Source organism: Canis lupus, chromosome 9, assembly GCF_048164855.1.
Source record: "Canis lupus baileyi chromosome 9, mCanLup2.hap1, whole genome shotgun sequence".
In the NCBI taxonomy this organism is placed as follows: Eukaryota; Metazoa; Chordata; class Mammalia; order Carnivora; family Canidae; genus Canis; species Canis lupus.
Genome location: NC_132846.1, coordinates 28,703,784 through 28,731,500, shown reverse-complemented (window position 1 = coordinate 28,731,500; position 27,717 = coordinate 28,703,784). Strand labels below are relative to the sequence as shown.

General features: G+C 43.7%; 1 long non-coding RNA gene across 2 annotated transcripts; it reads left to right on the top strand.

Annotated features, from left to right (window-relative positions):
* The first annotated feature begins 8,922 nt into the window (after positions 1-8,922).
* On the top strand, positions 8,923-27,417 carry LOC140639388 (uncharacterized). 2 transcript variants are annotated; one of them, XR_012036117.1, is made up of 5 exons: positions 8,923-9,063; positions 9,235-9,356; positions 10,625-10,696; positions 10,824-10,946; positions 26,966-27,417. It is a non-coding gene; the product is annotated as an uncharacterized lncRNA (long non-coding RNA). The 2 variants fall into 2 exon arrangements; XR_012036116.1 differs by having other exon boundaries at positions 8,923-9,356.
* Positions 27,418-27,717: the final 300 nt, after the last annotated feature.

Below are 27,717 nucleotides of genomic sequence, written 5' to 3'. Positions count from 1 at the left end.
GAACTACACAGTTCACGCCAAAATTAACACCTTTTTGGCATTTGGTTTCTTCAGCGACATCTGACAAAACCCCACCCTGTATCAGGGAGTTCACACCTGCGGGGTTGGGCCCAGATGCAGGCTTACATATGCCCGTGGCCTAGGGAAGCCACACAGCAAGGTGGGAGGGCAGAGAGGAAGATGGGAATGAGGCCTCGCTCGGATGCAATTTGATGCCAGCATTAAGACTTCATCTTGGAGCCAAGGTGCAACCTCCCCAAGAGGGAAAATGTGGGGGGGGTTTGTGGTGCCGGCGCTATGGGGCAAAGGGCACGCCACAGAAAGTGCACAGGAACCCACCTGCTTGGGGCTCCTAGGCCAGTCTGGAGAAAGCACCCACACCTTTCAAGGAAGGGCAGGTCTCTTCAAGGAGGAGGCCATTTCCTGTAACTAGTCTGACCAGGGGGGGAGTCTTGTTGGCTGCCTCTTGTAATTGCTCTGAGGATGTCAATTTTCTGATTCATATCAAGATAGAAGAGGAATCACATCTGGAAGGACGAAAGGATCTAAGCCTGACTGATGAGCCAGCTGCAGGTGGGTTTTCTCAGGGCCACACCCTGCATGATGAGGAAGGTCCCACTCAAGCAAATGGAAGATTCTACCCCTGCAGTTGTCCACAAAATGGGTCTAGAATCCCATAGAACTTGTTTAGAGAAGCTCTAGAGGAGACCCTGGGCCATACCGTTCGGAGATGGAGCCATCAGAGCCGGGAGCAGCGGAGGAGTTGTAAGCAGCAGCTGCATCTGATCCCAGATTCTATCTCCGTCTGTTTATCCAGGCTGAGAGGGTAGAGGTCCAGGTGCTGGTTAAGCCAAAATGTTGTACGCCCCAAGTCAGACGAAATGTTCGAATGCTCAGCAAAATCTCTGAAGTTGGAAATCACTCTGACCCCTTTTTCTAAAAAAGACTCTATAAATTAGGAAGTTTCGGAGAAAGCATTCCCCAACGTTAATAGCCCCTTTTCAAATGGCACATCCTCTAACTCGGAGAGCAGAGTCTCTGATTTGATTTGGCTGAATCGAAAACACAAGTGATTCATTAATTTACTCAGCATCTATTTACTGTGCAACTTCTAGGTGCCAACTACCACTTTGGGTACAAAGTAGGATCCTGCCTGATAGATTTATCTCAGGAGAAATCACGAGAACACAAAATAGGAATTGAAGAGTGCCCGAAGGGCAGAAATCAGATCAGAGGGTCACAGGGCCTGGATGTGGGAAGAGGAGGTTGAGTCCACAGGGATGTGAGGGAACACTATAGGGTGATGGAAACAGTCTATATCTCAAGTGTGGTAGTGGTTATAGGACTATAAACTTTCACCAAAATTCATAGAATTGGAAACCTTTCAAGGGTGAATTTGACTGAATATAAATTATACCTCAACATACTTGACTGTTGGAAAAGTGTTCTAAGAAATGTGCAGATGAATTATATAAACAAACATGTCTTACATGATTTTGTAGAAATGTCAGGACAAAGCTGTGGGTACAAATACTTCAGAAACCAATATTGTTGTTATTTGCACTTCTGGTAGAAAAGAAATCTCAATTAAAGATAGATAAATTCTACCACCAAGAATTATTCAGAAGAGCACACAGCTCTTGATCTCAGGGTCGTGAGTTCAAGCTCCATGTGGGGTGTAGAGATTATTTACATAAATAAATAAATTTTTAAGAAGAATTATTCTGGGGGCAACCTGAGTGGCTCAGCGTTTTAGTGCTGCCTTCTGCCCAGGGCCTGATCCTGGAGACCCGGGATCGAGTCTCGCCCGCATCGGGCTCCCTGCATGGAGCCTGCTTCTCCCTCTGCCTGTGTCTCTGCCTCTCTCTCTCTCTCTCTCTCTCTGTGTGTGTCTCTCATGAATAAAAAAATAAAATAAAATAAATAAAATAAAATCTTTTTTTAAAAAAAAGAAGAATTAGAAAAAATTAAAAAAGAAAAAAAGAATTATTCTGGAAAAAAGGAATGGGAGATAACACTGTCTCTCAGCTGCCACACAGCTGTGAAGGCAAACTGCTGGTAATAAAGCATTTGAGGAGCAAAGAAGTAGCAAACAACAAATCACCAATTTTATATGACTTAGAGAAAATTTTATCTTGAAAGCAAAATACTCATCCCCCTTGCATTTTCTTCTTTGTTTTACATTACAGCTTTATTGAGACATAATTCACAGACCATAAAATTCACCCTTAGACGTGTCCAATACCGAGGTTTTAGTATATGCAGAGAGTTGCATATTTGTCATCAGGATTTGATTTTAGAATGTTTTCCTCACTCCAAAAGGGAAGCCCCGTGCCCTTTGCTGGGTCACATGGTATTTCTGTGTTTAATTTTTTGGGGAACTTCTAAACCCTTTTCCAAAGTGGCTACCCCATTGTTCAATCCCACCAGCATGAGCGCCTGGCATAGCCCCTCGCTCATCTTCCTCACCCCTCCTCAGCTTCCCAGGTGCAAATAGGGAATTACAAAAACAAGCAAACTGATGCTTTTGAGGTTGAAATGAAGCATTAAAGGGAGTATGGGGATAGTCTCAGGTGATGGACAGTGAGTGAGGTGACTCACTCAGAACACTTGTTTTTCTATGCTGTTAAAGTTTATCTTGTCTTCACCTATATCAGATCTACTTTAAGGACTGATTTATTATAGTTACAAGAGTAGGTGGTTATCCTTGGGTTGAACTTGAGAGTGTTAATATGAGCTTCCTTTTAGCAAAAGAGGTGATTTCTTTGAGAAGAGAGGGTGATGGGAGAGCTGAAACAGGAAGTGCCTCTGTCTTCCCAAGAACCCCGCACATTCCCAGACGTGGCCCATGGGCTCCCTTGTTCCATGGCAAGAGATGGGACTCTGGTTTTCCCCTTATCAGTGGAAGCACTGAGCCAGGATTAAAGCCCCACAGGCAAAAGTCCTCCTCCTCTCTGGATGCTCACTTCAAATTCCTCCTGCCATTCCTTAAAAGTGACTTGTTCCCCAGGCTTCCTTCCTAGCCCTGCTTCTCTTCTTATGCCATACCAGTGTTTCCTTTTTTTTTTTTTTTTTTTTTTTGTTCTTAAGATTTTATTTATTTATTCATGAGAGACACAGAGAGAGATGCAGAGACAAAGGCAGAGGGAGAAGCAGGCTTCCCACAGGGAACCCAATGCAGGACAGCATCCCAGGACCCTGGGATCATGCCCTGGGTCAAAGGCAGATGCTCAACCACTGAGCCACCCAGGTGCCCCCATACCAGTGTTTCCAAAACCACATGCAATTATTTGGGAAGCTTGGGGCAAAACACAATAAAATGTATTCCTTTGGCCAGGATCTCATGTCTCCGAATCTTTACTTGGCCAACGTTTTTGAGAATTTCAAGGAGAATGCTGCTTATCTCCAAATTCGTCTCTTCTCCTCCTTCCCCTAAACCTGCCCTGTCTTGAAGAATGGCTCATCACACACCAGGTTTCCCAAGCCACAGATCTGGGATTCACCTTGGATTCTGCTGCTTCCCTTAAGCCCAGAATTCCCTCTGGATAGAATGAAGATTATTCCTTGTTGTAATATTTATTTATTTAACAAATATTTGCTGAGCATACTTTAGATAGTATCTGGCTTGAGAGGCTTACCCTATAATCCCAAGGACAGGACCCATACACACGAAAAGGTCAGTCACAACCTGAGCTGTATCACAAGGTAATAAATAAATATGCATTACAGATAATATGCTGCAGGCTCATGGAGAAACATCTTTGTGGGCTGAAGAGGTCAGGCAAGGAGTCAGGGAAGTACTGTTCTGTTGCTTGGAAACAGCTTTCCTAATGGAAGGTAATTTAAAGTGGCTATCCAAAAGGCCTCGGAGGATGTGAACACTGGAAGACATGTAAGCAGTCATTTGCCAATACTCTCATTTTACACAGAGGAAGCTGAGACACCCCCAGCCCTACCTCCACCCTCACCCCCTCACTCCCTACCTCCAGAGACCAAATGATAGATGAATGAATGCAGTAGAGCTGCATTCATTCAGTATTTATTGAGTGCCCACTGCATGCAAAGGCATAGCAGAGGCTACAGTCATGCAAAACAGCAGGCAAGGTGAGAGCAATTACCAAAGGGCACATGCTGTCTAGTAAGAAACTGACCTGTGTCAAAGCAGCTCAGGAACAGGGCTGTGATGGCAAAGTTGAGGGACCCACTGGTGGGTTATAATCTGGGTTACTAGTCCTTCCACTTACCCTTGAAAATACAAGAATTAAAAGAGTTAATCACAGGTTAGTTATTTCTGCTTGGTGAGTAATGAGGGTGGAAGAAGTCACTACCACCCACAGTGCCCGATCATCCCATCAGATCTCCAGGCAGGAGATGCTGAAGAAATCTTTACTGTGTCCACTCAAGGGAAGGTGACGTGGCCTGAATTATTGTGAAGTGGAAACACTGCAGGTTGGTATTAGGACAACACAGGGCTGGGGGAAAGTATCACCTTCAGGGTTGTTTTTGGTTTGTTTTTTTTTTTCCCTGCTTCTAATTGAGTTATTTTCTAAATGTCCCTCTAACAAATTCAGAGAAGGGAACTTCCATAGCCACAGCCCAATCTTAGGAAGACAATGACATGGGGTTTTTACTCCCAAGGAAGCCTAACAGGAAAAGCTAACCAAAGGGGTGAAAATACATTTATCTTCCTGAAAATGAAGGCACACTCCTGGAGAAATTGCCGAAGACAGGAAAAAAGTCACAGCTGTAGATAAACAGGAACTGGTTTTGCAATCCCAGGAGAGGAGAGGTTTCCAATTCTGTGCTTTCTGGATGCCAGGCAGGAGTTTGAAGTAATCTATTTCTCATTGTTTGTAGAATCTCCAAAGTCGGTCCTGAAAGTGGCCTCATTGCCTTAGTCCCCCTGTTCGTGCCCTGAGCATCTGTGTGCTCCCAGCACAGCTTGAAATTAGTGTACTTTTTTCATCTTTGTCTTTAGTTTTTCAACAAGCCAGGAGAGACCCCTGGGGACCAGAAGGACCTGCGCACTGGACTGATGTCGGGAGCCTGAGGCGGGGCTTCATTATCCTGGCCCGGCCTGGCTTTGCATGCAGAGAACAACCTGTCCCTAGAGAGGAGTTTTAAAATAATAATATGTAGTGTGAGATGAGATCATAGATATGAAAGCTCTTCTTTGAAGTTAAAAAATTATCAGCCTGCAAATGGGCAGTACTGAGATTACTTATTAATGAATGTATTTGATACTGTCTTTGTCCAGCTCCTAGGCAGATTTGCATGCATTCGTTTAAAAACACAATCATCAGCATTATGGGTTATAGACTAACATAGAAATCTAATGACTAATAAACACTAATACTTACACAGCTGTACAGAGGAGGCCACATGGCCGATCTATTTCATCACCAACCAAAAGGAGTTAAAAATTGATATCACAAGAGACTCTCTTCCTTCCCTACAGTGTGAGAGACAAAGGAATGCCTGGGGGTGGGGGCAGGGGATGCTCTTCCCTCTCCTGCCTGCTAAGTGTCAAAAAGGATAGGAACTCCCAACGGAGCCCTCCCAACCCAGCAGTCACAAATTATTTAGCACACCAGCTCCGGAAAGGTGAGTGTTGAATAGCATTGTGAGGTGACCTGCTAAGGAATTTTTAAGCAGAAGGGCTATAGAGTTTAGCATACAATCCTATAGTCTTGCAATATATGACTCACTTGTTGTGTTTGACATTCCTTGTCAAGTGGGGAACAGCACTGGTATCCCCAGCACCTAGCATAATGCCTGGCACAAAGCAGGTATTTTGTAAGATGAATGAATAATTGGAAAACTTGACTCTGTTCAGCAGCCAGTCCAGTGCCACAAAATCCCAATCTCCCCATCACCATACATTCTTCATAGGCCACTCTGGCGTCCTCTGATTCACACCTATAAAATTCTGAACTGCACAATGATGGGAATGTAGAGCTCAAGACACACAAAAGTGCTGGAAGGTCTAGAGGCCTATTGTGGGTCCACTGCCTTGTTCTCACTTTCCCCACCCAGCACCGTGTTGCAAGCTTAGTATGGCCATCGTGCACTCTGTAAAGGTGGGGTCCTGCCCCACTCTGCCTTTGACCCATCTGAGGATTTGACACATATGCCTTCTGTGCAATCTCACTCAACAAGCATTTTTAAGAATCCAACTGCATATGTTATGCCATGCCAGGCGCAGTGGAGAAGAGCAGAAATTAGAAAATATGACCTCTGATCTCAAGAGCTAAGGTTATAGTAAGGGAAACTCTGCATTATTCTTTACTTATTCTACAAGTGTTTGTTGGGCATTATGTGCTAAGTACTGTTCTAAGTGCTGGGGATTCAATGTGAAGAACCTCCCTGCTCTTATGATGCTGATAGTCCAAACGGAGAAGACAAAAAGTAATCATACAGACAGATACATAATACAAATTCAGATAAGTGCTGTTAAAATGAAATGAGGTCATGGAAAAACTATTTTATCTGAGATCTTAATAACAAGACTTGAGAACAGAGTTCCAGCCAGAGGGAAGAGCAAGTTCAAAGTCGTGCGGGTGGGAACTCAAACTTGAAGAGATCAGTAATACTGGCTGTCTGTTCACTCCATGCCCTTCACAATTTCCCTTTGGGAGCAGACATGGGGTTGGATGTAAGACAATCTACCTTAGGGAAGCTACAGCATCCTACATGGTCACTAAATTTGACTAGAATTGTTCAATTCCTTTGGAGGAGGTAAAGCCCATGTCTTCTCCTGCAGAGCTCTTTTTGGATTGAGCGGTGAAAAATCGATAAGATCCACAGACAGGCACTCAGGAACCACAGAAGGCTGCAGGTAGTAGGTGACTTTGGGAAGCGACACTGAAGCTGCCACTACAGTATAGAAAGAATCTGGGATGAGTGTTAGGAGCAGGTGGCCATTTCCTCCATGCAGGTGATGTTTTTGCAAAAGGGAGCAACGCTTTGATCTGTGTAGGATGCGAGGCATTTTCCAAATTCCATCTAGGACAACATGGTATTCTGTGTGGCTCTCAGTTTCTGTGAAGCAAGAAGCAATGAAATAAACCACATGGAAGAACAAGAAACAAGAAGAATGGGTGCTCCCTACAATCCCACAGAGGCAGGTTAGTTCACATCAAGACAGGGATCCGATCAGCTCACTGAAGACAGAGGTACCAGGTGAGCACAAGGAGGTCACACTTTGATGTGTATTTGTTTGAGCCATTTTTCAGAATTATTTCACATCAGAGACTCTTTGTACAAGCTTGCAATCATCCTGAATATAAGATGTTTATTGAATGGTATAAAATATAATGCACATCAATGAATCAGTCATGTGGTTTCTCTACAAGGGGGTATCATTAGTTAGACTTCTGTTGATAATATAATCATAACCCCTCCCTCTAAGGATTAAATTTTAAATGTATCCTTCCAGCAAAGGCACGATGAATTGAAAAAAAAGAAGAAAAAAAGGTGATACAAGGACGTCTTCTAAAATGAAAGACTTATTAAACCCTCACCTGGGTTACACAGTTCTCACTAACAAGCTTAAGCATTGCTTTCATTCTATGTGATTTATTTTCATGGGGGCTAATAGACTGGTGGGGGGTTTCCACCATTTTATTTGTGAAGAAAACTGTGTTCTGATTCTTAGATCAGACACAGGGAGGCAGCAGTGAGCCAATGAGGCGTCTAAACAATGGCAACCACTGAAAGTTTGACTCTGGATGTTGAGAAGCAACCTGGCTGTTTAAAATAATTTACCCGAACAGAAACACTTTATTTAAAAGGCTTTAGGGGGATCCCTGGGTGGCGCAGCGGTTTGGCGCCTGCCTTTGGCCCAGGGCGCAATCCTGGAGACCCGGGATCGAATCCCACGTCGGGCTCCCGGTGCATGGAGCCTGCTTCTCCCTCTGCCTGTGTCTCTGCCTCTCTCTCTCTCTCTGTGGCTATCATAAGTAAATAAAAATTAAAAAAAAAATAAATAAAATAAAAGGCTTTAGGGACACCTGAGCGGCTCAGTGGTTGAGAGTCTGCCTCTGGCTCAGGTCGTGATCCCAGGGGCCTGGGATCGAATCCTGCATGGGGCTCCCTGTGAGGAGCCTGCTTCTCCCTCTGCCTATGTCTCTGCGTCTCTGTGTTCTGTGTCTCTCACGAATAAACAAAATCTTTTTTAAAAAAGAAGACTTTAAACATTAGAAGAATTTACTGTTGTAGCTTATGTTTTCTGTTCCCTGTTAGAGCTTGATTTCCTTACCTCCCAAATGTTTTTTGCTTTTCCTACTGACGATTTTCTGTTTTAAGATTTTTCTTATTTCCAAGGCATCTCCACACCCAACGTGGGGCTCGAACTTACCACCCTGAGATCATAAGTTTCCTATGCTGTACTACTGAGTGAGCCAGTGGATCAGGATGTCCCTAGCCCAGTAGCCCAGAAAGCAAGCTCCCCGAGGTGCACAAGTAACAAGGACCGCCTCCTGGGGGAGCCTCCTGACAGCGCCCCTCAGGGCAAATTGGTTTCCAAGGGCCCCTCCTTAGGAGAGAACACAGGGCACTTCCTCTTCCTCCCCAAAGAGGAGTCTTCTCATTCCTGCCCATCTGAGAACCGACTGGGCACCGCAGACTGGTACCACGGCCAGTCTGTCTTTAACCCCCAAGTGAGGGTGAGAGAGACGCCTGGAAGCAAAGGATGGGGGTGTTTACTGAGCACAGGCTGGTGGAGCCCAAGGGGATATTGGGAATGACACCCCAGCAAAAGGGAGGGGCTGGGCTCACTCCCCACGTGGCTCTGGAGCAGCCCGCAAGGAGCACCCAGGACAGTCCTCCCTTGCTGCGCCTCACAACAGGCCTTTGTTAGGCCGGCAGGCTGGAGTTTATTTTTAGGCTCCTCCCAGGCTGCCCTGCTGGCTCTGGCCCTGGGCTTCCCCTCGCCCAGCTGTTGCTTCTGCTTGCCCAATCCCTGGCCCAGCTGTTGCTTCTGCTTGCCCAATCCTTGACCCACGGGGCGGGGGCTGTGCTTCCCTCTGCCCTTGTCTGGCGTGACGAGCCACAGGAGTGATGGTAGCTGGGGAAGGTGGCACCTGGGCTGAGGTCCCTCCTTGTACCCACATCCCCGTGCCCAGCCCAGCCCCAAAGAGGCCAGCCTTCCCTCATCTCACTGTGGGCCTCCAACCCAGGCCTTCCTTTCTTTCTTTTTATTTATTTTTTATTTTTTTTATTTATTTATGATAGTCACAGAGAGAGAGAGAGAGAGAGAGGCAGAGACACAGGCAGAGGGAGAAGCAGGCTCCATGCACCGGGAGCCCGACGTGGGATTCGATCCCGGGTCTCCAGGATCAGGCCCCGGGCCAAAGGTAGGCGCTAAACCACTGCGCCACCCAGGGATCCCCCTTCCTTTCTTTCTTTTTTTATTTTTTATTTATTTATGATAGTCACACAGAGAGAGAGAGAGAGAGGCAGAGACTCAGGCAGAGGGAGAAGCAGGCTCCATGCACCGGGAGCCCGACGTGGGATTCAATCCCGGGTCTCCAGGATCGCGCCCTGGGCCAAAGGCAGACGCCAAACCGCTGCGCCACCCAGGGATCCTCTCTTTCTTTCTTTTCTTTCTTTCTTTCTTTCTTTCTTTCTTTCTTTCTTTCTTTCTTTCTTTCTTTCTTCCTTCCTTCCTTCCTTTCTTTCTTTCTTTCTTTCTTTCTTTCTTTCTTTCTTTCTTCTTTCTTTCAGGTTTTATTTATTTATTCATGAGAGACAGAGACATAGGCAGAGGAGAAGCAGGCTCCCTGTGGGGAGCCCCATGGGGGACTTGATTCCAGGACCTGGGGATCATGACTTGAGCCAGGGGAAGACACTCAACCACTGAACCACCCAGATTCCCCAACTCAGGCATTTCTAAATCGCAGCCTCCCTGACTAACAGGGGTGGGTGGCCTGATTGCCTAGAGCATCCTGAAATGCTAGGCTCTCCTTACTGCTCTTTGAGGATGGACCCTTTCTCCCAGGGTCATCAAGGAGAAGGACACAGCCTAGAATGAAACTCTAAAGCCTGCCCTCCTTTCTGGGTGCCTACACCCGCAGACTATCTCTGATGGAAAGGGTTCCTGGACGGGTCATATTTTAAGTTGTTTTCTTCCTTCCAGTGTTGTCTCTCTGGACAAATCCAGGAGTAATTTTACACTTCTGATGTTTTGAGCATGGTTGTAGCCCTACTGAACCTGCAACTGCAAGCTTCCCTGTGTGTATTTTTAAATCTGCACAGAAGCAGAGATTGCCTATGGGAAATAGGCAGTTTGTGTTTGTGTTTTTAATTTCTACCCTTCTGCATTGTTTTTACCTTTTCCCAAGACATGAATTATTTCATCATGTTTGAAAAGGAAAGAATGAGGACAGCTCTGAGTAAAGTCAGGGCCTTTGCCATGTTGGATATACCCTTTGCCAGAAAAGCACAGCAGGTTTTTTCTCTTCCATTCTTAAAAATATGCTTCAATTCTTGCTTCTACTGTTGTAGTCTCCTTTGCTAAAAGAATATAAGTGCCAGTCCTGTCCTGAGGGCTTCCTAGTTGCCCAGCGTCCTGCCCGCCCTCCCATCCCCCATCCCCACACACTGCATTTTTCCTCTTTTTCAGAAGCATGATGCTATCAGGCCCAAGAATTGGCCAGGGAGGAGCTCACTACAGACAGGACCACTCAGAAAGACGGTAAGATAAGTCCACATTGTATACGATACTTTGAAAAAGCAAATTGTCAGGAGAGTAGGAGAGAACTGGCTCCTCTTTATTTTAACACTTTGTCCTTTGATTTGCATTCTCTCTGTAATCCATTCAGCCTCTAAACACTCCCTGAACACCCACCCTGTGCTTGGCTCTCTGCAGTTCCTGGATTACCAAGGGAGGGAGCCACACCCTGCACCCAGAGGACCACACATTCTGTGTGGGATACAGCTAAGTGGTGAGTGGGTGGGGGCCACAGAGCCCCCAGCCTTGCCCTGTCCTGCCAGCCTGGAAGCCTTGCCCGGTCCTTCCAGGTCCTGGAAGGTTCTCAGGAGGAGGAGATGCCTGAGCTGAGTCTTAATGGACTAGTTGGCCACGCAGAAAATGAGAAAGGCCATTCCCCAGGTGGGCAACATGGCATAGTGACAGGGTCCTTCTGTCATTGAGCTTTTCTATACATCATGGCCCCATTCTGAACACTTGGCATGTGTCCTACACTTAGTTCTCACAACCTTGTGGGGCAAGTGCTCTTATGACTTCATTTTATTTTTTTTTTAAGATTTTATTTATTTATTCATGAGAGACACACACACAGAGAGAGAGAGAGAGAGAGAGAGAGAGAGAGGCAGAGACATAGGCAGAGAAAGAAGCAGGCTCCATGCAGGGAGCCCGATGTGGGACTCGATCCCGGGACTCCAGGGTCATGCCCTGGGCAGACGATGGGCATCAAACCACTGAACCATCCAGGGATCCCTTATGACTTCATTTTAAAGCTCAGGTCCCTGAGGCACAGAGGATGGAGTGATTTTTCGAGGTCACACACTGAGTGAGTGGTGCAGTCAGGATTTGAACTGAGGGAGTCTGGCTTCAGAGCCCTTGCTCTAACCCCCAATGATCCTCCAGTTTGGGTCATTCTGGAAGTGAGAAGTGGCTGGAACAGAGTTGCAGAAGCTGGGTGGAAAGGTGGGCAAAAGCCACAGGATGCTAGGGGGCCCAAATTTTATACTGATAATGGGGAGATGATTGGAAACAATGGGGAGTCATTATCAGATTTGGGTTTTAGAGAGATCTGTGTTTCTGGAAGGATTGGTGGGGCAAAGCTAGGGCAGCAGTAAGGTGGCTGTGAGCCATCTGATGCAAATGAGGCTGTCAAGCCAGGTGGAGAAGGCAGATGACTCTGAGTTCTACTGAGAAGACAAGGTCTGATGCTCAGCACCCAGTTTAGGTGACTGGATGGTGGGGGGGGGGAGCTCTGCTCAGGTATGCTGGGAAAACGGCAATAATAAGATCAGGCTGTGAAGGAAGAGGAGGAGCCAATCAGGGGCCTCCATGTGGACAGAAGGACCCTAATTAGGTCAGTGGCCGGAGGATTGGAAAGGAGGAAGCATGTGCCAGAGATCATTTTAAAGCGGGCATTCTTTACTTGGAAAGAACTCAAGGGGTTTGTAAACTTGTGGGGGGGGGGGGAATATTATATCTTTATTTTTACTTTTCTCTTACTAAAGTGTGTTTTATTCTCTGATGATTAATATAAGAACACTACTGTAGCAACGTTAGCAATATTTATGGCTTTGTCCTTAACAGAAATTACAGATTTTTCACATCACATTTCACCGAGAATCTGAGTATTGTTTGTGTTCATCACTACTTGAAAATGATGGTAATTAGACCTGACATTGGATCTGAGTATTTAATAGTATATTAGTGCATTATTACATGTGTTACCATACCAAAACTTTTTATAACTTTGGAAACTATATTTTCAAAAAATTATTCCTTTTGTGACCCTTTGTATTGTTTCATGCTCTAAAAAGCATTATTCTTGAAGCAATCCAAAGTCTTCCCCACACAGTCAAGAGGCTTCATGGTTCAAAAACAAAAAAAAGGTTAAGAACACCTAACTGAAAGGTAAATAAGTAATGCTTGTTAATGATTAGCGATGAGGTGTGAGGGGGAAGGAGGAAAGCCTGGAGTCTTCAAGAGTACCTTAGCAATCAACGGTGGCACCTTCTACCCTGGAGAACATGGGTAAGGAGAGGTGTAGGAAGGATGTGAAGGAAGATCTTCATTTGTGAAGGTGTTAGGTACAAGAAGCAGTTGGAGCTTTCTAGTGGCAAGCTGGAAATGTGGCTACAAAGTTCAGGAGCAACCACGGGAATAGAAATCTCATTGCAGAGTCCACAGCAGAGATTTGTGAGAGAGCAAACAGGCACATCCAGGAAGAGTGTGTGAGATGGGAGACCAATGATCTGAGCCGGAGCCTGGGGGACACTGGCAGGGAACCCAGGAACCCAGGAAGCAGAGGAGGCAAAAAAAGAGACCGAGATCAAGTGGTCCAAGGGGAAGGAGGTGAATGGGGAGAACCGGCCATGGGGGCCAGAACAGAAAGGATGCAGGAGAGGGTGGTGAAGACATTGGCAGAGGCAGCGGAGAGGCCTCATTAGATGAAGACTAATCCGAGGCCAGAGGCCAGCAGTGGCAAGTCTAGGGGACGATTCCCAAAAGCTGCAAGAAACCAGATCTCAATGCAATGAGGAATGAGGAAGCGGAGGCCCTATATCTGAGCTTGTCTTTCAAAACATTTAATGAGGAGAGAGGGCAAGAGTCAGGAAGCCTCTAAAACAGAGGAAGGCAGGGGGTGGGCGTCAGAGTCAAGGGATGACACTTTTGAGCATGCTTGCTCAAAAGGAAGCCAGCAAGGAGCAGGAACATGCTCATCCAGAGGTGGGGCCATCAGTGAGGAGAGAGAGTCACTGGAAGAGGTGGGTGATAGGGTCAGAGGCCAGGGGCCATCAGTGTACAGATGAAGGGAATGAGAAGGGCCATCCACTCCCCTTCTGAGACAAAGGATGGTAAGTACAACAGAACACACAGATCCATCTGGGAGAGGTGAGAAGGAAAAGCCAAGGCATTCCCTCATTCCTGTTTCCTCCTGATGGAAGTAGGTCCAGGCTTGCGTGCCTGTTCGGGAGGAGGGCCTGTTTAAGAAAAAACACACAATTTACAAAATCAAAGTGAGGGACAAAGTGGATATTGTTTAGAATGAGAAAAGAAATCACACAAATTATATGATTTATATTTGTTGACTGGCATGTCCCTACTATACTTTATTTTCCCCTACATGTATGGCTATAGACTCTGATCATCTCTAAAGTGAAAATAACTTTGTAATATTTTCTAAAGAGAGAGTAGAAGAAGAATTCAATGATTTCTTCTCATGTGCTTGGTTTAAATTTATTTCTCTACTATTGATGGGTGGGATGCATAAAGCTCACAACTTCACACACAGACCACCTGCTGTTTGTGGTACTGCTATGGGGTTCTGGTCTGCAAATGCAGGAATTACAATTCTCTCTAATATGATTCCCATTAAAATAGAAAAAAACAAGTTTAAAGTGTGTCTTAGCTTAGGCTGCTATAACAGAATAGCCTAAACTGGGTGGCTTAAACAACAGACATTTATTTCTCACAGGTCTAGAGACCATGAAGTCTGAGATCAGGTGCCAGCAGGGTCAGATTCTGGTCAGAGCCCTCTTCCTGTCTTGCAGATGGCTGCCTTCTCACTGTATGCTCACACGGCAAAGAGAAAAAGAGCAAGGTCTCCAGTCTCTCTTTTTTTAAAGCTTTTATTTATTTATTCATGAGAGACACACAGAGAGAGGAAGAGACATCAGTGGAGGGAGAAGCAGGCTCCGTGCGGAGAGGCTGATGTGGGACTTGATCCCAGGACCATCACGCCCTGAGCCGGAGGCAGAAGCTTAACCACTGAGCCACCCAGATGCCCCACATTCCTGTTTTTATGTTATCAATCCAGTCAGTTAGATTATTTTCCAGTGGCTCGTAGGACTCAGATCATGTGTCATTCAGACTTACACTTTGGATCACACCCTGAGCTGAAGGCAGATGCTCAACCACTGAACCACCCAAGTGCCCCTCTTCTGTCTCTTCTTAGAAGGCCACTCACTCCATCATAAGGACCCTACCCTCATGACCACATCTAAACTGAGTTAGAAGGCCCCATCTCTCAATACCATTATGTTGGGTGTTAGGACTTCAACATATAAAGGGGGGAAAGTCACATAAACATTCAATCCATCAAAACGCATTAATAATTATTAATGTTGCATTATCTAGTATGTTCCTGACAGGGAAGGATTGCTGCCTTGACTATGCCCTGAGAACCAAATCCTTTGCTTATAATTTTATACATCAAAGTATTACAAGAACTTTCCAACTTTCCAGAAGACCAACTTCTGGCTCTGTACATTTCAAACCCTGGTTTCCCCTCTACCCCTGCACATCTGCTGTCACCCTATATGGGACACATTCCCTTCACCCGGTCCTACCCTGCACCTATGGCACGCGCAGTGGGTGGTAGGAGGCCTGGAAGCTGCCTCTACACTGTGATGGCCAGCAGTGACTGAAACTGGTGTGGAAGTGACCAAACACATAGACGTTCCCCACTAAACTCAAACTAAATGTGTCTCCAATTTTATTTCCTTGGCTGAATCCCCAGATCCCTAAAGCCACCTCAGTGCTACGTAATATTGACGTCTTAACCAGTGCAATTAAAATATCTTATTTTAGGGGCACCTGGGTGGTTCAGTCGGTTAAGTGTCTGCCCTCAGCTCAGATCATGATCCCAGGGTCCTGGGATCAAGCCCCACTTTGGGCTCCCTGTCAGCTGGGAGCCTGTTTCTCCCTCTCCCTCTGCCTCTGCTCCCCCTGCTTATGCTCTCTCTAATAAAAAATAAAATCTTTTAAAAATTATCCTACTGAAAAAAAATATGTATCTTACTTTCGCAAACTTGATAAAAGCACCACATGAACACATTGCTAGGGCCTGTCTGAGGGCCCAGGAAGTGAGTGACTTCACCAAGCAAGGGGCATTCCCTTCAAGGTGATTCTATCTCTGCCTCGAGGGCACAGGCTGTGAAGGAGAGAGGTGAGAGCAATGATGAGACAGCTATTTAAACTAGCTGACTATTGTGTAGTGTCTATCAGGGGATATGTTACTTGTGTAGTAAGTCATTTAATCCTCTTAATGGTCCTGTGATATTGGTACTATGAAAATCTTCCTTTTACAGATAAGGAAACTGAGTCATAGAGACATTAAGCAACTTGTCCAGCGCCACACATATAGTAAGTGCCAGACCTATAGGATTTGAATCCAAGCAATCCGGCTCATACTTGTACCCAGTATGGGAAGCAGCCTCTCCACAGCATAGCTCACAACCTCCACTCCCTTCCTAGGATTCTATAGGCCCACCTATAACTTTCTGACAGTATATATTTTACTTATTTGCCTATTTTCCATTCCTTGCTACTAAAATATAAACTCTCTGAGGGCAGAACTGTTTATTTTCCTCACTACTGTATCCCTACACCTGCAATATTGCTTAGCCCACAGTGGATATATAGTAAATATTTTCTGTTTTTTAAAAATTCTTTTTTTTAAGATTTTATTTATTTATTCATGAGAGAGGCAGAGACACAGGCAGAGGGAGAAGCAGGCTCCATGCAGGGAGCCCGATGCGGGACTCAGTTCCAGGACCCGGGATCATGACCCTGAGCTGAAAGCAGACGCTCAACCACTGAGCCACCCAGGTGTACCTATTTATCATAAATTCTTTAGTATTCTTCTAAACTTTTTTAAAAAATATTTTATTTATTTATTTGAAAGAGAGAGAGCATGAATGAGGGAGGGAGGAAGGAGGGACAGAGGGAGAGGGAGAAGCAGACTCCCTGCTGAGCAGGGAGCCCAGATATGGGGTTCCATCCCAGGACCCTGAGATCATGACCTGAGCTGAAGCCAGATGCTTAACCAACCGAGCCACCCAGGCACCTCTATTCTTCTAAACTCTTAAAGAGGTAATCTATTTGGGGGGGGGGGGGAGAAGTAATCTATTTGGAAAACTGCAAAAGAAAGTGAAAATAAGAAATACATACCAAAAAATGGGGAAATTTTGGCCCACATGAAATCCGGGGTGGGGGAATGAATCTTACTATTTTTAATGTATATAATGTATTCAATACAGCTCTGTCCTAAGTGTCTGTGATTCGTGTTATCCAGTTCCATGTGTCTCACATCAGGTTGGTTACACAAGCAATCAATTAGGAGTGATCAGATGGTCTTGAATTGCAGGTCCTCTTGAGTGCCCGGTTGAAGTATGAAATTCAAAATTTGTATTAGCACCTGACTGCATGATTATGTGTTATGTGATTTTCTCCAGTAAAACTTGGGGCCAAAGAAAACAGATGGATCCAAAGTTGAGGATTTGTTGACTGGCTGTGCCATTAAGTCAAAGGTAAAGAGCTTGTATCTGATAATGAGAATGTCCTTCAACCCAAGAGGGTTGGAGGCTATTAGTTGGGGAGGCTGAAGGCCAGATGCCTTGGCAAGACTGAAAATGGGTGAGTACCTGAGGGGCTCAGTCCGTTAAGCAGCTGACTCTCAATTTCCACCCAGGTCATGATCTCAGGGTCCTGAGATTGAGCCCCATGTCAGACCCCAAGCTCAGCAGGGAATCGCTTCAGGATTCTGTTTCTTGCTCTGCTCCTCCCCCTGCTCACTCTCTCACTAAAATAAATAAATAAATCTTAAAAAAAAAAAAGACTAAGATGGGAGGGATGGTGGTTAGGGGAGGGAGGGTATAGGGTTGAGGTCAGAGTGGAATTTCAAAGTTTAAGATGCCAGAGGTGAAACAGTTCTAGGTGATGACAAGGTCTTGTAACAGGATAGGAGATATTGATGACAAGTGAACAGAGCTCTCAAATGAGTCATAGGATATGAGAAAATTTGATATTATATGAGGTAGGCACTAATGCGTAAGTTTATTAGCTTGAGCAATGATTTGTAAACTGTAAAGCCAGCCTTAAATATCATATAGTATTTAAATATCACCTCTAATAATCTACTTTTGATTGACAATACTTTATTTCTGATCTTTCTAAAATAATAATCCTCCCCAGGGATCCCTGGGTGGCGCAGCGGTTTGGCGCCTGCCTTTGGCCCAGAGCGCGATCCTGGAGACCCGGGATCGAGTCCCATGTCGGGCTTCCAGTGCATGGAGCCTGCTTCTCCCTCTGCCTGTGTCTTTGCCTCTCTCTCTCTGTGTGTGACTATCATAAATAAAAATTAAAAAAAAAAAATCCTCCCCAAATTAAACCAGGATACTAGCATTATCTCAATTCAGTAGGCTTATAAAGTCAGGGCTGTTTTGCTTGTTGAAGAATTAATTCTGTTCATTTGCAGATAAACACACACCAAAGAAGTATTACTTCATAGCTCCAGATTAAGTCCCTTTTAAGATGATACTGAAGAATCCATATTTCATTGGGTGTTCCAAATATCATAGAAGATCTGTAGTCTCCAAAAGTGCACATTCTAAGGCTACAAGACCCTCAATAAATGCACAAATATAATGTTAAACAATGGTGGGATGGATAAAAGTACTTATATCTCCCAGACACCCTGTCCATGAAGAGCTCCCATTACCAATATAACCGGCTGATTTTCCAAGAAACAAAAAACTTTACTAGGTATTCTCCAGTGGCTTTTAAAAAAGATAATAGAGGCTTGAAATTGGATGTAATGTCCAATGGGGAGTAAGATTTCCACTTCTTTCTCTATCAGGTGCAGCTGGGGATAGGCAAAGAAATGTTTTGTTTGGTTTTTCAGGTTTTTTCATCCAGTACTTAGCCTGAAACATTAAAGAATGATATCAGAAATCCCAGATCAACTGTAGCCAGTGAGGAAATTTATTTTACTTTAAGAGTATTCATCATAAAAGAGCCAATTTGTATGTTCATTAAATTCACCTGAAATGATAAGAAGTCTTAAAGAAGTCTTTCAAAGTGGGGGTTTTGTGAAAGGCTTTTGCCCTTGCACCCTTTTTTTTTTCTTTTAAGATTTATTTATTTATTCATGAGAGACACAGAGACTTAGGCAGAGGGAGAAGCAGGCTCCCCACGGGGAGCCTGACATGGTACTGGATCCAGGATCCTGGGATCATGCCCTGAGCCTAAGGCAGATGCCCAACCTCTGAGCCACCCAGGTGTCCCAACTTTTTTTTTTTTTTTTTTTAGACTTTATTTATTTATTCATGAGAGACACTGAGAAAGAGGCAGAGACATAGGCAGAGGGAGAAGCAAGTTCCCTGCAGGGAGCAGGATGCAGGACTCAATCCCAAGACCCTGGGATCATGACCTGAGCTGAATGCAGACGCTCACCCATTGAGCCATCTAGGCATCCCACCATTGCACACTTTCTAACCAGGGAGTAACTGAGCAATTTCTTCTCTTCCTGCTTTGGAGGGAAGATGGACAGGACCTGGGTAGTGTAGAAGTTAGAAGTGGAGGAATCCATGCGCCAGATCCTACATGTGAAGTAATTTTTAGATATTTTATGGAGCTAGGGAAACAATTTTGCCCTTTCCATTTTTCCCTACTGAGTCTTCCATATCTCCAAGACAGATGGAGCACATGTAACAAAACCAACCAAATGCAGAGAATGCAATCTGGGATATTAAAAATAAAATCTTTTCCAAATCTTCACAGGCTCCTTTAAAAACACTTCTACCCAAGTGCTAAAGCAGCTAACAGAGGTGTCTAAAAATGGAAAGAAGAGGTGCCCCAAGGGTTCTTTTTTCAAAACCAGTCAGCATTAATATTTACTTCTCAGGAAGGGCTCTATATACAATCAGCAAATATGACCAAATTTAGTCATATGTGGATTGAAGATGAATATATCCTAGAGAGCTCTCCATTAAGAATCTTTAAATATAACAATGTTGAATCCAATCCAGAACTAAGGCAAACGAGCAAATGCAGCTAATACCCAAGTATAATGTTAATATTTCAACTGGCTCCAAATAAACATTCAGTACCATTATATTATTCAAAGAAATCAGTAAAGAAAATATGATTAGCTGGATTTTGACATTGTATTGTTTGCCCTAAGTATAAACTCCTTATTAGACACCTTGTAGCTTATATTTTACATTTTCGTAGTATTTTAATATTATAGTTTCTTAATATTTAAACGTAAGAACCTATCAATCGTGGCTCCTGGGTTTTTAATTTTCTATGTAAAACTAATTTATTCTGAACCGTATGTAATTTCAGATTTTCTAGGGGTAGATTAACCTCACAAGATTGTGTTCAGAAAAAAAAAATTGTGTTCAGATATCACTATTCCATTCCATCATCCAAAGAATACATCAATATTCAATTAAATGTAAATAAAATTAATTTTTTCTCCTTTTTTCCACCGGGGTGTATAAGTAAATTGTTTGAAATGTATTACTGATGGAAATTAAATGTTAATTACTTACTTCTTAGTTTGTGGAATCTCTGTGCACTGGAAACTTATCTAGGTGCTGGGGATACTAGCCATGAACAAGGCACAGTCAGGCTAATGGGGGTGGGGGGGGATTGGGGGGTGGAGAAGACTGGCAACAGCTCTGTAAATAAGCAAATGAATGAATAAGAGCATTTCAGACAGTGTTGAGTACTGTGAAGGAAAGGAAATCTGCTAATGGTATAGAGGATGCTGAGAGAGGGTGAGGGGCAGGGAACAGGGTGGTTGGGGAATTGGAGGCAGTCATGTTTGGATCCCTGGAGGGGAAGGAGCCAGCAATGCAAAGAGCTGGGGGTGAGGATGGGGTACCTCTGGCAAAGGAAACGACTAATGCAGGAAGGAGCTTGGTATGCCCCTATGACCGAAGTGTGGCCCGTGGGGCTGGACTTTGGGGAAGAGTAGTGAGAGATGAGATGCGGGTGTTAGGCAGAGCCAGCTTTTGTAGTAAAGATTTGGAGTTTATTCTAAGAGTGAGAAGAAGCCACAGGAACTGACTGCGTACTTTTAAAGATCACTCTGTCTCCTGCGAGGCAAATGGATGGGACAAGGGCAGGAATGGAAGCAGGGAGACCAGCTGGATTGATGAGAGAGTCTAGGAGAGCCACAATGGTGACCCCAAGTGGGCTGCTGGCAGTGGCCCTAGTGGAGATGGTGAGAAGTGTTCAAATTCAAAATATATTTTAGAGATACAACCTAAAGGACTTGCTGGTAGTTAACTGCATTTTCCCAAACTAAGTTCTCTCTCTTGAGCCACACTTCCAAAGCTTTTCTGAAACAATTTTAGGTTCTGAGCTCCTTGCTCTTACCTCCCTATGCATATGCATGTAAATGCATGCACACCATTTAGGCCTCAGGAAAATGCCACCCTGCCCCCAAACCTCTTAAATCACAGTTGGTCCAGAGGGCTTATCTAGCCTTCCTTCCAATGCATCAAGTACAGATCAGCTGCTTTTCTGTCTGCAGATCTCAGAAATGACTCTCCACACCGCCTTTCCTAGGTCTTGTCACCTTACCATCCATACCCTCCGACAGACTCCTAGGGACATTCCCAATCATTTCATATTTGTGCATGACTTTTCAAAAGCCCAAGACTTCTGCTCCCCCCCCGCCCCGGGGGGATTTTCCTAGAAGCTACAGCAGCCCCAATAACATTATCAAGGCCCAGCTCAATGCTGGGGTCTTCACCAGCCTGTTATGTCACAAAGTGCCATCCTACAGCTGGGAAAACCAGGAATGTAGACATGTTTGCAAACTGTGAAACAATACCCACCTGGGTTTTCAGTCAGGTGAAACTGGGCTCTTAACCTCTTGCTTCTCCAGGAACTGTGGCCCCAAGAACTTGGTTAAGCATCATAATTAGAATACAACTCTTGGAGGCATCTGGATGGCTCAGTCAGTTGAGCGTCCGACTCTTGGTTTCAGTTCAGATCATGGAGTCAGCTTGTCCTTCTCCCTCTGCACCCCCCTCCCCCAGCTTGCTCGTGCTCTCTCTCTCTCTCTCTCTCTCTCTCTCTCTATATATATATATATATATATATATATATATATTTTTTTTTTTTTAAAGCACAACTCTGGAGCCAGATTGCCTGAAATCGAATCTGAGTGTCACCAGATTTTATTTGCTTGACTTTGGACAAAACACTTCACCTCTCTCTCTGTGCTCTGTCCATCTGTAATTGGAGATAACAATATCTGCCACTTAAGGTGGGGAGGAAGGGAGGTACTGTGTATAAAGTGCTTAGGATGGCACCTGGCATAGAACAAGTGCAATATAAGTGTTAGCTATCACCCGCACTATCTTCCTGTCTCACCCACCAAGGTGTCACCCTCATTTCTTATTTGTGCATCGAAAATTCAGTTCTATGATTGTGGAGACATTACCCAGCCCCCTGGGGGTGGTGCACATAGGTAGATGTGGTTAGAAGAGAGCACATTGGGGTCATTACAGAGGAGCATGGTGGGGCAAAGTGATAAGGTGAGCTCACTGAAGAGACACTTAATAAGTTGTGATTAATTTACTCTGAATAATGCATCCACTTGAAGGCATTTTTAAAGCATTCTTCAGATTAAATTCCCTACCATTCTGAGGCTCATCTCACTGAACAGGAAGTGTGTGGAATGGGCAGGGAGAGCCTTTTTTTTTTTTTTTTTTTTTTTTTTTTTTTTTTTTTTTGAGAGCCTGTTTTTTGCAGTAACTCAGAGTTGAGTTTATGTATCTCAAGCTCTTGTCTTCATTTCATTGATTCACTATAGCTTTTGGGATGTTTGGCAGTTAAGCCAGATTAGCTGTGGTCACAACACATTACAGCAGGTTAAAATGATAGTTTTCTTCTTGTTCATGCTAGAAGTCCCCCATGGAAGGGACAAGAAGGTCTTGCTTACTGTGGAATCAGACTGGCAGAGGCCCCATCTCAATAGGCTTCCCGGATCATAGTGGAGAAGAAATGTGACAAACTGCATGTTGGCTCTTGAATTTTTACCTAAAAATGACCCATCATGTTGTTCATATTTCTTTTGTCAGAGTGAGTCATATGACTATGCTTAGGCTTAAAAGGGAGAGTATGTATGATTTTTCTACAGGGAAGTGCCTCCAAATACCTGGGGACAAGTTACCACAAAGAGTTAACTGAAAGTTAACAGAAAACCCCTCTAAAAGCAGCTTAAACAATTAAGGGGTTATTTTCTCATACAACAAGAAGTTTGGAGGTGGATCAAGGCTCAAGTTGGTAAATCTGGTAGCTCAAGGAGTCTTCAGGAACCCAGTTTATTGCCATCTTTTTACTTTTCCATCCTTAGGATATCCACAATATCTCTCCTCATGGTCACAGGATGGCTGCAGCAGTACCAGCCATCATGTGCAGACCAATAACATCCAGAGAAGAATACTTAGTGTTTCCTTCCACCAGTCTCATAGTATTAAGAAAAATCTTTCCCAGAACCTCCAGCTTACCTTGGTTCCTGTTGGCCATAATTAAATCAGATGACTATAACTTAGCCAGTCATGAGCCAAAGGAAAACCACTTCCTGGGATAAGAAAAGGCCTATTTTCCCTTTGTACAAACAACTCTGATTTCTATAAGAAATATGTCACTGAACATAAGAAATGAGGAAAACGTTAACCCAGTTTTACCAATTATGGTAAGCTCCTTTATTCAGGGTGTAAATAAAGAGGAACAACAATTAGGCCAGTATTTGTGCTTACATAATTATTCACAGTCAAATAACTATGGGCAAATAAAGCAAGCAAAACAAGCATCTAATGGGGAAGGATCATTTACCTGAGAGTCAGGGAAATAAGAAACTACTTGGGATTGATATTACATCCATCTCAAAAGAGTTAGCTAAAAGAATTCACCACTCCCTTCTTTGTGTCCACCCCCAACTATAGCCTAAATATTCTTTCTTCATCATTCACTCACCACACTTTATTGCCTTTATCTGTGTACCTGTCTCCAACTGCAAAACGATAAGCTCTTTGAAAGATGTGGCCTATTTCTTCTGTTTATTCCTGTGCATGCCAAAAATAATAATGGGTAACACCAGTTGATTGCCCACTGTGTACCAGAGCCCATTCTAAGTTCTAAATGTAATACAACTGTCCCACAAGGCATATGCTATTATCTATGCTTAATACATAAAGAGTTGGAGGGTCAAACAGTTAAGTCATTTGGCCAAATGTACACAATTATTAAATGATAGAACTGGGGATCCCTGGGTGGCTCAGTGGTTTAGCGCCTGCCTTTGGCCTGGGGCGTGATCCTGGAGTCCCAGGATAGAGTCCCACATCGGGCTCCCTGTGTGGAGCCTGCTTCTCCCTCTGCCTGTGTTTCTGCCTCTCTCTCTCTCTCTCTCTTTCTCCCTCTGTGTGTGTGTGTGTGTGTCTCATGAATAAATAAATAAAGTCTTTTTTAAAAAATGATAGAACTGAATTTCAAGTGAAGGTAGCCTAGTTGGGTTATGCATGACATATTTGCCCCCAAAATGGGTGAACCTAGTATGCTTTAATATACAATATGAACACGTGAGAGAACAGGAGTGAAGGACAAGTGATATTATCCTTTATTTACAAGTAGAATCTGAAATCAAGTATAATAGACTTAAATTATCTGAGGATGGAGATCACATATGTTTCCCTTGCTCAGTATGGTGTCTCTATCTCCTAGTATACTCTCTGGCACACAGTAGATCCTCATATGTTCCTGGAAGTAGAGGAGGGGGAATGGGAGGGAGGAAAGAAGGGAGGAAGAGGAGGAAGGAGGGAGAAAAAGAGAATGAATGAATAAACACAGTTAATGTTCTCTTTCTCTTGCTCCTTACATTTTCTACCATCTTTTCCTGTGTTATTTCTAGGAGTATTTTGGTGTCAAAAATCTACTTCTTACCTAAGGTAGAAAGAAGTATTGGTTGCTCTAAGTATCAAGGGTTCTCAAAGAGAAGTGTTTAAATGTAACATTGTTGCAGAGTAGGGGGACCTTCTGTAGCCCTATAAATTATTTGGCTTTTGAAACAATGTATCTTCTATAAAGTAGATTTTTTCCTTAAACTGAAACATTGTAACCGAAGCTTTTGCTTTTAATTGTGTGCTGCTTGAAATGTCAATACAGTGCATGGACATATTGAATTATTTTTTTTAAGTCAATGCAAGGCCATCAACAAATGAACAGCAATAATTAAGGAAATGGCCACTGTCAGTTGATGGAAATACTACTCTAGCAGTTCCTCCGCCAGTCACGTGTTACAGTAGATAAATGACAGGTTGGGAACACTAAAAGCATGATGTTTCTTCTTGTTTCAGCACCAGTATCATGGGGGTCTGCTTTTGCAGAATGCTCCAAAAAGTCATACAAATGTAATACATTAGATCTAATCTTCAGACCATATAGACCCGCACTCTAGTTTTCATCAGCAAAGTAAGATCCTGGTTAAACTGAATCATTGCGCTGTTGTCACAAGTGAATTTTAAGTGTTCTTCTTTTTTTTTTTTAAGTGTTCTTATTCTTAAAGGGTGTCGAAGTTTTTTTAAAAAAGATTTTATTTATTTATTTGACAGAGAGAGAGTAAGAGAGAACATGACCTGGAGGAGGAGCAGAGGGAGAGGGAGAAGCAGACTCCCTGCTAAGCAGGGAGCCCTGTGCGGGACTTGATCCCAGGACTGTGGGATCATAACCTAAGCTGAAGGCAGATACTTAATTTATTGACTGCCCAGGCAGCTAATTTTATTTATTTATTATTTTTTTTTTTTTTCAGGCAGCTAATTTTAAAAAGTGTTTCTGTGGTCTAACCTTGAACTAGAACTTCATGAGTCTCTGAATATCCCAATTTCCCCCAATATCCCATTTTTCATTGTTTTTTATTCTCAGATGATTTTCAGATTTCATTCAAAAATTTTTTGAGTTATTAGGGATTTTTTTTTCAGACGTCTAATCCAATTTCAATATATCCAAAAATGACCTCACTGATTTCTCTCTCCCATCTGTCTTTCTCTCCTTTTAGGTTCTATCTCTTGGTTGAAGGCATCACTGTTCACTCTTTGATCCAAGCCAACATTTAGTCACTTTGGATAGCTCTTGTTTTTCCACTTACATCCAGTTAGTTGACAAGCCTATTCATTCAACCTCTAGATCCATCCTTCCCTTTTCCTTCCCATGCCCTAAGCCAGTCCCTCATTATCCTCACCCGGAATATTGAAGTGACACCCCGCCCCCCACTGGCTTCCATTGTGTATCTCTTATCCTACCAACTCATCTTTTGTTTTTCCAACCAGTTATTTTCTGTGAGATGTAACATGTTTCTTCCCTGGTCAGAAACCTATAATGAATGGTTCACTATCACCAATTTTTAACAAGTCTAAACTCTTTAATAACATTCAAGATTCATCTTCAGTTACTCCAAGCCTGCCTTAGCACTCCCATTTCCTATCACCCCCTACTATTACCTTCCTTAGAGCTGCACATATATGTATCATCCTTAGATATATTGTGATGTTCCTCAGTTCTATCTACCTGGCAAAATCCAAATTACCCTTCAGGGCCTTGTTCAAATACCTATGGAAAGGTCCTTGGTATCCATGCAGAATTAGTCATTTCTTCTTTGCTCTCCTAGCATTTTGTTTCTATTCTTGTTATGCTCCTGTCTTAGGTTAGGTTCCCAGAAACAGATCCTGAGAGGAGGATTTGTAGGAAAGTGTTTTCTATGGGAAATGTTCCCAGAAGAGATTGGCAAGTGAATGAAAGAAGGAAGCAGACAAGAGAAAGGGACTGAGCAAGTGAAGCTTTAGACAAAGTCCCAGAGGGAGTGGCTCAGCCTCATTTAGTAGAGAAATATGGACATTGTTTTATGTCCTGCTCCAAGGCAAGGGGCTGGGCTTTCTTACCCCTACACCAACTAGTCCCTAGCAAAGAACTCTGCTCCTAAGCACTTCCTCTCTTGGAATAATACGTTTGTAGTGCTCAAGGACATCCGATCCAGGAGAGTCATAGGTACAAACCATTGGAAGCAAAGTATGTCAAAACTGATGCAGGAGGACAGGAAGGGTAAAAAGGGATCCCTAGGCATTCAGGAGGAGGCAGACTGTCAGCTACAGCTCGCTCGCTCGTCAGTATAGGCTTCTTTGTTTCTACCTAAGCACCTTCAGCCCCCAGGTAGTGAATTACTTGGGAGGGAGACCCCTCCCCTACAGCAGGGAAGATAATACTTCACACCTAGAGAGTGCTTAAAGAGCATTTATTGGTTTGAATTGAATACCCCCTTTGTTGGTCGTGTGCAACGTTTTGCTGCTACTAATTATATTGCTGAGATTTTTCCCCCTAGCTGGTTTTAGCTCAGTAATAAAAGATAGGGCTTCTGGGGTTTCAAAACCTAAGGTTCAACTTTTCACCTTGCACTTTTCTTCCCAGGGCAACAATTTGCTCAGCATATCTCTTCCTAAATTCCAAGACAGGCTGCTTGCTCTGTTCAGTCAAGACTGCCAACCCAAGAAACATTTTTGAAAGATCACAGTCAACGTCATTGCCAAAAGAAGAAGTTCTTGGCACACAAAGGACCTGGTTCAATATGAGATGCCAGATGGTGATTTCAACTTCAGCTAAATTCCTGCTGAAAAAAGTGTTTGAACTGCAGATGAGAAAAGCTTCTATGACAAATTTCCAAGTGTTAGAAGCTTCAGAGGGAAATGGCAAGTGTTGATACACGTACCCCCCCCCCAACACATGCACACATATCATAGAACTACTACCTGCATCTGGTAATTAAGATTCCCACAAAGATGCCTCTGCTTTTTAAGAAGACTAAGCTCTAATTTGATTTTTACTAATATTAAAGTGCATTAACTGAGTCCATTGAAAGCAAATACTGTTTGATTGCATGTAGTGTTTCTCAAAGGATGTATCCCCTTAGCATCTGTTGTAAGCTTTTTTAGCATCTGAGGCAGTTCTCATTCCTCTCTCCTAATAACTCTATTATTAAGCCAGTTAATAATCAGCAGGCACCCCTTCCCTAGTTTTCATTTTTTTCTCCCTAACTACTTTCATATTACAGGGAATATATATGAAGTATAAATTGATGGTGTTCTCCTGGGTACTCTTAGGTCCCTGACTCCCTGGTGCAGGAAACTGAAAGCCCAGCTCCCCTGAGTCAAGTGAGGGCACAT